Here is a 10,799-nt window from a genome sequence, read left to right as displayed (position 1 = left end):
AATCTTTCCAAATCCAGTATTCCAGTTCAGCTACCTCATTCAAGCAGGCTATCACTCCTGTGCTCCTGTTGTAGCACTAATTGCATGTAGACATCATATAAGATAATGGAGGACACCTGACACTGCAGGGCTTTGCCGCAATTAGTGTTTATTAGTGTGTTCCACTACATGTTTTGGGCAAAGCTCTAAGCTGTTAGAGTTAAGGTCCCCATACACCATAAGATCCGCTCGTTTGGTGATGTTGCCAAGTGAGCGGATCTTCTCCCGATATCCCCCACCCACCTACCTACCCTGGGGCCAAACGATCGAATTATAACGGCAGGTATAGGAAAAGTCGGTCCGGGGACCGCATCAACAAGCCGATGCGGTCCCCGATCTGACTAGATTTTCTAACCTCAGAAAGAAATCACCAGCGCTCGGTCTAACCCACACTGTAGTGTTGACCAGCTGCTAGAAACACACTATTGTGCCAGCGCTCGTTCTAACCCACAATCTGGAGTTGACCAGCTGCTATAAACGATAAAAAGCCATTAATTATACACAAAGAGAAAGAAAGTTTGCCAGGCAAACTTAGCGCTGGCAAACTTTCTTTCTCTAGTTTTTCTAACCTGCCCAATCGAGATCTGCCCGATTTCAGGCCAGATATTGATCGGGCAGGCCCGTCGGGAGTGCCCTATTGGCCCGTGTATGGGGACCTTTACACCACAGTGCTGTGTCTGCTACACATGGATTGCTCCCAAGTTTCCCAGGGCTGTCACTGGTTTTGTAATTTGCAATTTTATTGATTTTCTTAAAACAAACAGCATAGAGAAAAGAGTAGTCAATAGACCGTACATTTTTGGCAAATGGTTGTCTGAGTTATGCTCATAGTTACCCTGGGTACCATTCAGCTTGTCATATGGCTGTTTTATGGGTTTGCGTCAATAACAAATGTTAAATTTGAATGGAATGGGGGAGGTGGCAATCCTGAAATGTGGCAAAAGGTGGCAATTCTGAAATGTTCGGTTGTTTGCTGCTAATAGAGATCTTGCTGCCTTGAGAATGTGTGTGGCTAGTGGGGTTGTGCTAGTGTGCTAGTGGGGTTGTTTAGTAGGTAGGGCTCTCATTTTCATGCCTAATGGGAAGGTGTGTGGTGCTGCTTGTGTTGTACAGCCTAGAACTTCGAAGAGCAGAGTTGCTACCATTTTCCAGAATTCTTGTGTCACTATACAGGTCCACCATGTATATAGGTAACATCCTTGTTCCCCACAACCTCTAAAGCAGAGGGAATGATCTGCGTTGCCACTAAGTCTGCTTATGCGTGTAGGGTTATAGTACCACCGAAAGATTATTTTATATGCTTTTTCACTCAAAACTGCACATATGGATGTTTTTCTGGCCGTCTCCCATATATTTAGCCATGTCTTTTCAGCTATTGTGTGTCCAAGGTCTTCTTCCTATTTTGTCATGTAAGCTTGGTATATGTCTGTGTTGTCTGAAGCGAGGCAGGTGTATAGAAGTGAGATCAGGTGTGTCGGATATGAACATTTGTGACACATATTCTTAAAATAGGTGAGGGGTAGGGTTTGATTTCTAGTCTTGGATTCTGCATAGTGTCTAATTTGTAAATATTGGAAAAAGTTGTGTGGGAGGGGATTTTATAAGTCTCCTTTCATTGTTGGAATGTTATAACATTTAGGTCTAGTGTAAATGTATGCTGGGTGAGCATATTTGCTTCTATCCATGGCTTAAAGTCTGTTGGTGTGCACCCGGGTAAAAAAATCTTTGTTGCAGAAAATGGTCTATACTATAGCTAGTGTTTGTGGTACTTAGTTTCATTTTGATTTCTATTGTTTCCCATAGATCCAAAGCTTGCTGTGACGTGGGTAGTAGTTTCAGTAATGTGTCTCTGGATGTCTTAGGTATCCAGAATATATGTGCTAGCGGTAGTGGGGCTGCAAAGTGATTCTCAATATCTTTCCAAGGTTCTATTGATGGGGTATGTATATGGACCATTACTTCTAGTCTAATTGCTAGATAGTATCTGTATAAATGAGGCACTCCAAGTCCATTGACTTTCCCTCCCCATATGAACGCTGATATAGCCTTTTGGAGAGAGGAGACTATTCTTTCTGATATGTGTATTGGAAGTGTCCTGTATAAATATAGAAGACTTTGGAAGTAGTGTCATTTTGATAGCAGCTATTCTACCGAACCAGCTTAAGTGAAAAGTATGCCAGATATGCAGGTCTTTTTTTAATTTAAAATTGAATTGGAGGTAGTGTGCTTTGTAAAGGGTATCGTAGGATGCGGTAAGATGAATTCCTACATATGCTATTGAGTTGCAGTAGCTTTAGCTCTGAACTGGACATTTTTAGTGGTAGTGCGTGTGATTTAATTGGGTTGATTTTATATCCCGAGTTTCACTGAAAGTGTTCTAGGGTTTGTATCAGATTCGGTAGTGTGGTTTGGGGGGAAGTTAATGTTAAGAGATTGTCAGATGCGAATGTCATCTGTTTCAAGTCCTCCACCTGAAAACACTTAATGTTAGGGTTCTGTCTTATGGCTTGGGCTAGCGGTTCCAGAGATAGGGGGAATATTAAAATGGGACAAGGGGCAGCCTTGACGTGTGCCTACTTACAGTATATCTGTGGCTGGAGTGGAGCCCCATGCTGAGCACTTGTGCCGAGGATGCTGTATATAGTTGTTTTAGTCCTGTAAGGAACACCTTGGGTATTTTTAGTTTCTCCAAGACTGCAAACATGTAGCGCCAATCCAACCTGTCAAATGCTTTTTGCACATCTAATGATAGGAGGAGAGAGGAAGAGGGCAGTTTTGGTGCAAAACTGAATAGGTCAATTGCCTTGCAGATGCTGTCTGCCGCTTGGTGTCCTGGTACAAAGCCTACCTGGTCATAGTGAATGAATCTGGGGAGTATTTTGGCGAATCTGTTAGCTAAGATTTTTGTGAACATCTTAATGTCAGTGTTGATTAACGAGATGGGTCTGTAGCTGCTTTGCAAGGTGTGCCTCAGGGGCTTTGTTCCTGCGTACAGATCTGTATAAAAATTGCTAAACACTTGGAGTATTTGTTTGGTGTCTCTTGTTATGGTTTCTGTAGGGGTATGTATAGCATGTATGGTATGTGAGGTTTGAATAGCCTTTAATTTATGGGCTAACATTGTATGTGGTTTATTAGCGAATTCTTAAAAAAAGATATTTAGTTTTCCGTAGAGTATAAGCTACTTTCTCTGAGAGTACCTGAATTAGTTGTGCTCTCATGTCTTGTATTTCCCTGTAGCTTTTTGGGGTTGGTTTTTGTTTGTGGGAGATGGCTAGTTTGTGTAGTCTCTGTGAGTTGTTGTGATTTCTCGTCTCTGATTTTTTTCAATCGTGTGGCATGTTTGATGAGTATCCCTCGTATTACTGTTTTCTGGGCATCCCATCTGATGGCTGAGGTGGTATCATTAGGGCCATTTATCTTAAAATGTTCTGTAATCCTGTTATTGATTTCAGTACAGAAGTCCTTATCTAGTAGTATGGATTCGTTCAGTCTCCAATTGCCCTGTCCTCTTATTTCATCCCAGTTAGCAAAGGTAGTTTCTACCTTGCCGTGGCCAAACCACGTAATGTCATGGATTATTGCTGATCATATGTAGATAATAGTGTTGATTTCCATTGAGGCATGGACTTTGGAGTAATACGAATAATCCCTATCAATGGAGTGGTTCTCCCTCCATATTTCCACTAAGGCCTCTGCGGTTAAATGTTTAGCTAGTTGTTTCAAGTCAAGTTCGGGTTTTGGGTAGCCAGGACCTCTCTGCACTTCTCTGGACTCTGCCCTCTGAAAGTTTTGAGAGTTTTGTGATAAAGCTGTTAAAAAAGACTTTTTTGGAGGTATTGGGGGCGTAGACTGATGCTAATGTAGTAAGATAGTTTTGTAGGAGGCCTGTCACTATTATATAGCTGCCCTCTTGATCTACATATTTCCGTTTAAGTTGAAATTTGACTTGCTTTGCTATAAGGATGGCTACTCCTTTGCCATGTATGCCTGCGGGTACTGTTTTGAAAGGTATTCAGGAGTGGATTTTTTGCTAAAGTGCTTTTCTTGTAGCAAGACATCTATTTGTTTTTTACAGTAGTCTGTTAATGCTATTGTGCATTTTTGTGGCCCATTTAGTCCGTTTACATTGTGTGAGAATAACTTGAGATCAAAGGAGCGGGAGCTGGGTGGTATCCGCGGGTCCATGGTAGGTGTGCCTCTAGAGCCTTATACGTCTTCTGTGAGGTCAGTCTATTAGAGAACAGAATATGTTATAATAGCGGATAACCGGGGGGGGGGGGGGGTTAGGTGTAGTGGGAAACAGAAAATCAAACAACCAAAATAACAGTTAAACAAACTTTACATGGTCCCTTTTTAAGTGGGACCAAATTCGGTTTCCAAGGGGTGAACAACTCCCACTAGGAAAGCCTATTAAAAAGGGGGGTCACAGAAAAGTGCCTGGTTTAAAGGCATGTCCGTGTAGTCCCATCTTTCTGTCACTTAACTTGTACCCTTTGGTCTGGAGGTGGGGTTTTTTTTTTAATTTCCTGTGACCTTGTACATGGATAGTAAGAGGTTTCCTTCACTTTTGTCAATTTTTGGATCTAAATTAGTCAAGGCTAAGATTTGATGTTCCAAAGAGTATGTTCGGGTCTAGGTGAGTGCCCTGGTTTGTAGGGTTTTGGTTAGGCTATAGGATGAGTGCTTAGGAGATATACCCCTATAGTACCCTTGGGGATTTTGCCATTGCTTACTTACAGCTGCTTTAACCTTGTATCTTTTTATCAAAATGTATATGTGGGTAAGCACTTAGCATTGGATACCTTCATATAAGGATAAACAGTTTAGCGAGAACAGTCGGGAGCAATATAACGGTTTGTACATTAATGTATGCTCAAGGCTAAGTGCTGCTTTGCGAGAGTTCTTAAGCAATTCAGCTCAGTTGCTTTACTATTATGGTGTTGGTGTGCTGTCCCCTGGAAGTGGGCCTTTCAACTGTCTATTTCAACCTCCTTGAGTCCTGTCCCTTACATATGGCTTGTAGTTTCTGGTCAGTTTCTGCATTCTGTCCTGTTTACAGTATATCAGTATGTAGATCTTGTTAATCCTTTTGTGGACTCCTAAATGACTGCTTTCTGGTGTCAAGCTGTGGTGTTAGGCGCTTGCGTCTTGCTCAGCTGGGTCCTATGGCTCTGTCTCTCTGGCCTTGCTTTTGGGGCTTCTTGTAGATATCGGAGGGCATCCTCAGTGTCGTTAGGATGTTTAATTGTATATGTTAGGCCATTCTGCTGGTAGATGAGTCTGAATGGCAAGCCCCATCTGTAGGGAATGTTTTTTTTGCATAGTATCTCCATCAAAGGTTTAAGCTCTCTGCGCTTCTGGAGGGTAGATGAGGCCAGATCAGTGTATATTTTTGGGGTTATCCCTTCTAGTTCCAATTGATTGGTTCTGAATGTTTTTAGAATGCCTTCTTTAGTTTAAAAGTAGTGGAACTGTACTCTTACATCTCTTGGCAGTAGGTCTGGTTTTGGCCTGGCTCGTAGTGCCCTATGAGCTCTGTCCAGAAGAAGACATTTGTCCTTGGTGGTGGGTAGTAGGGTTCTAAAGTACTTTTGTAGAAATTAATCCAGTTGTACTGTTTCTGGTATGTCTCGTAGGGGTATATTGTTGCGCCTGGTGTGATTCTCCAGATCCTCATGTGCTTCCTGGAGCTGTCTTAGTTGTGACTGCAGATCTTGGATTTGAGTTTCCATGTTGGAGGATGACCAGGGCCGCCATCAGAAATCACGGGGCCCCTCACAACTAAATTTTCTAGGCCCTCCCACGCCCCCAATGGCCCCACCCCCAGTGACCCCTCCCATCAATACAAAGTACACACAGACATTGGTAGCCAGGGCCCCCTAAAACATTGGTAGCCAGGGCCCCCCTAAAACATTGGTAGCCAGGGCTCCCCCCCAGCATCCTCCAGGGCCCCCCAAGCATACGGCTGCTTTTTCCAGGGCCCCCCCAAGCATCCTCCAGTTCCCCCCCCAGTGTCCTCCTGCTTCCTCCAGGCCCCCCAAGCATCCGCTAGTTCCCCCCCCAGTGTCCTCCTGCTTCCTCCAGGCCCCCCAAGCATCCGCCATTTCCCCCCCCATGTCCTTCTGCTTCCTCCAGGCCCCCCCAAGCATACTGCTGCTTTCTCCAGCCCCCCCAAAGATCCTTCAGCTCCCCCATCACCCTCCAGTTCTCCCCCCAGTGTCCTCCTGCTTCCTCCAGCCCCCCCCAAAGATCCTTCAGCTCCCCCATCATCCTCCAGTCCCCCCCCCCCAGTGTCCTCCTGCTTCCTCCAGCTCCCCCAAGCATCCTTCAGTTCCTCACCGGTCCCCCTGCTGCTCCCTGCTGGCTCCCCTGACGTCCGCCGCTATGTCCCACTGCTGTCTGCAGCATCTGCGCTTTTATAAAGGTTGCACCCTGTGCGTGTGACGTCACTACGCACGGGGCGCAACCTTATATAAGCGCAGATGGAGCGGAGAGCAGCGGGACATAGCGGCGGACGCCAGTAGTGACAGGGCCCGGACTCGATTAAAGGGGGCCCGACCTAAGAAAACTCTAGCACGGCCGGGCCCCCTTTAAAGTTAGAAACGTCCGGGCCCGGGATGATTGTCCCCCCAGTGCCCCCCTGATGGCGGCTCTGAGGATGACTCTTGAGCTGCGTCTTGTTTCTGCTCTAGTTGCTGAACTCTCTGATCTAGTTCATTGAGTTCAATTTTGACTTCTGTGAGTGAGTTTCGTATTTTGTTTTGAATCTCAAAACTTGCTGTAGTACCCTACTGGCTTCAGGAGGTTCTTGGTTCCTGGTATAGGGGTTGTCAGTAGAGGAGTGTGGCGCGATGGCTTCCTGTGCGTCTTTAGGATGCATCCTGCGTTCAGGTGCAGGCCTCTCCCTCTGCTTGTCTCTATTGCCTGAACTGAGTGGCGGAGTTTCATTCCAGAGGTAGGTCAGATGTGGCCTCTGCAGGCCTGTAACACCCCTAGGGGCTGATTCACAAAAGGTTATCACTTAACGCATAGTTTTATGCGTTAAAAAATTATGTTTAAATAAGTAACTATTCATACGAAGTCATTTCGCATGCGTTATTAGTCATATCGCATGCGTTATTAGTCATATCTCATACGCAAAAATCTCAATTATCGCAAAGCACTATGTCCATCGCATTGTTACATAGTTACATTGGGTTGAAAAAAGACCATTGTCCATCAAGTTCAACTCATCCGAGTAAACCCAGCACACAACCTATACTGACCAATCTATACACTCACATACATAAACTATATATACAACCAGTAATACTAACTGTAGATATTAGTATCACAATAGCCTTGGATATTCTGCTTGTTCAAAAACTCATCCAGGCCCCTCTTAAAGGCATTAACAGAGTCTGCCATTACCACATCTCTAGGAAGGGCATTCCACAGCCTCACTGCCCTCACCGTGAAAAACCACCTACGCTGTTTCAAATGGAAGCTCTGTTCCTCTAATCTATAGGGGTGACCTCTGGTGCGCTGATTGTTTTTATGGGAAAAAAGAACATCCCCCATCTGCCTATAATCCCCTCTAATGTACTTGTACAGAGTAATCATGTCCCCTCGCAAGCGCCTCTTTTCCAGAGAAAACAACCCCAACCTCGACAGTCTAACCTCATAGTTTAACTCTTCCATCCCCTTAACCAGTTTAGTTGCACGTCTCTGCACTCTCTCCAGCTCATTAATATCCTTCTTAAGGACTGGAGCCCAAAACTGCACTGCATACTCAAGGTGAGGCCTTACCAGGGACCTATAAAGAGGCAAAAATATGTTTTCATCCCTTGAGTCAATGCCCTTTTTTATACAAGACAGCACTTTATTTGCTGTAGTAGCCACAGAATGACACTGCCTGGAATTAGACAACTTGTGATCTACAAAAACCCCTAGATCCTTCTCCATTAAGGATACCCCCAACACACTACCATTCAGTAGATAGTTCGCGTTTATATTATTTCTACCAAAGTGCATAACTTTGCACTTGTCAACATTGAACCTCATTTTCCAGTTTGCTGCCCAGTTTTCCAATTTTGTCAAATCGCTCTGCAAAGCGGCAGCATCCTGCATGGAACTTATAGTTTTGCACAATTTAGTGCCATCAGCAAAAATAGAAACATTACTCTCTATGCCCACCTCCAGGTCATTAATAAACAAGTTAAAAAGCAAAGGACCAAGGACTGACCCCTGCGGTACTCCACTAACCACACTGGTCCAATTAGAAAATGTTCCATTTACCACCACTCTTTGTAATCTATCCTTCAGCCAGTTCTCTATCCAATTACAAATATTATGTTCTAGGCCAATATTCCTCAATTTGATCATTAACCTTCTGTGAGGTACTGTATCAAACGCTTTAGCAAAATCTAAGTAGATGACATCAACTGCCATTCCAGCATCAAGGTGCTGCTCACCTCCTCATAAAAGGCAACTAAATTAGTCTGGCAAGATCTGTTACGCATAAAACCATGCTGGCACAAACTAATAGTATTGTGAACTGCAATGTATTCAACTATCCTATCCCTTATTACCCCTTCCAGAAGCTTTCCTACTACTGATGTCAGACTAACAGGCCTATAGTTTTCAGGCTGAGAACGAGATCCCTTTTTAAATAACGGCACCACATTAGCAATCCGCCAGTCTCTCGGCACCATGCCAAACATCAATGAATCCTGAAAAATTATGTGAAGAGGTTTGGCAATCACAGCACTCAGCTCATTTAATACCCTGGGATGAATCCCATCCAGTCCTGGACCTTTGTTTACCTTTACATGTTCAAGTCTCTTTTGAATTTCCTCCGGAGTGACCCACGCGTCAGTAGCTAAATTACTAGAACTGGGTATATTAAAAGGGAAGCCTTCATTAGGTGGCTCCTCAGATGTATAGACAGATGAAAAATAAGATTGTGATAATTATGAAATAGAAATACCTGTAGTCCTAACGCATAATTACAGACATATTTTAAGTGTTAAAAGCAATATTGTGATAATTATTGTGAATATTAACACTTCCTAGGAGTGGGCGTTAGTAAACATTGCAGTTCTTGAGCGTTTGTGGAGACAAGATGGAGTTTGCAGTCGGATTTTTTCTTGAATGTGAACAAGAGAATCAAGTATGTGATCGTCCTAGAGTGATGCATCATCGAGTTTTCAGGGAAAGATTATCGGAGGAGGAAATAGTGAGGCGCTATAGGTTAAACAGAGCAGCAATCTATGGTCTGTATGAGGTACTGGAGCCTTACCTGCAGCCACTAACGCACAGAAGCTGCAGGTAACTTCTGTGCTCCCTTAATCTTTTCGGAAACTGGATTTTTTAGAAATTTGGAGGGATATATGGGGGAATGTCACAGCCCACATTTTCACGTTGCCTTGGCCAGGTCCTGGATGCCATACGTTCAGTGCCTGGGAATTATATAAAGTTTCACATCAATAGAAAAGACTGGAACACTATAAAAAGAGAGTTCTATTGTGTCAGTGGCATCCAAAATGTGTTAGGTGCTGTGAAATCACGCATAAATATATTGCATACTTTAAAATATCGCTTAAAATATAGCATTGCACAAAAAATAATGACAATAAAATTGCTTCTTAACTCAGACAAGTGGCCTTTTTGTGAATCAATCATTAATTCTAAAAATATAAGAAGTGATACTATTTTTAAAGCATGCTAAAAATAACACTAGCTTTTTCTGCCTTTTGTGAATCAGCTCCCTGGATCGAATTACAGGGTCGTGTGGCGTTATCTGATTTATTTATAAGTGCCGTGAAGTATTCGGAGGCATCTGATAATGTTTTGTCAGGGTCTGTGACCAAATTGGGGTGCTTATGTAAGCTCGTGGTGGGCTGCATCGGAGGAGTAGTAAGCTTAAGCAGCCATCTTCTTTGGCGTCCAAACCATGCCCCCCCTGCCACTGGTTTTGTGTTCAGAATGCAACATTTTAGTCTTGGATTCAAATATGAAAGTAGACAGAAATTGGCCCATGAACCACAACATGGTAAACTATTATTTTTATATTATGTTTCCACCCATTGTGTCCATGCATCTGCCTATAAGGCCTCTAATGTACTTGTAAAGAGTAATCATGTCACCTTGCAACTTTTTTTTCAGAGAAAGCAACCCCCAAAACAGCCCCACTGCAAGTGAATTTAGTGGATATCTGCTTGGCTGAACTGTTGATATTTTTTTTTTGGGGGGTGGGGGGGAGCAGTATTTTTGGGAACTACCACCAAAATGAACATTTTATAAAAGCTTCTTCTGATATAAATCTCCCATCACTCATTATTCTCTCTTTATGCAGTAGTCAAAGTTTGATTGACAAGTCATGTCACGAGGCACATGAGCTTCCATATTTTGACCAAATGGTGGTAATAACCTTGCTGGTCTCACTAGTTTTTGAGCAAAGCTTAAATGAACATGTTTTCACCACTCAGTTGCACATAATGCACTTTGTTGCTGGGAATTCAATAATTGAGCTAAACTACACAGGCTTTTGAAAGGAGAAGGAAAGGTAAAAACTAAGTAAGCTTTCTCAGGAAGGTCTATGAAACTACAGCTATAAGCTCTCACTGAAACACTGCACTGACTTCTCTTTCAAAAAACACAGGATTTTATGTCTCTTTGTTTCTTGTGCCAGAGACACCCAGCTCTCCCCTCTCTCCCCTCTTCTGCTCCCCCCTCCCTCAAGAATGCTAAGAATTCTCTCCCCCCCTTATGAATTT

The sequence above is a fragment of the Xenopus tropicalis genome, chromosome 4, assembly GCF_000004195.4.
Source record: "Xenopus tropicalis strain Nigerian chromosome 4, UCB_Xtro_10.0, whole genome shotgun sequence".
In the NCBI taxonomy this organism is placed as follows: Eukaryota; Metazoa; Chordata; class Amphibia; order Anura; family Pipidae; genus Xenopus; species Xenopus tropicalis.
Note: the sequence above shows the minus strand (reverse complement) of the source record.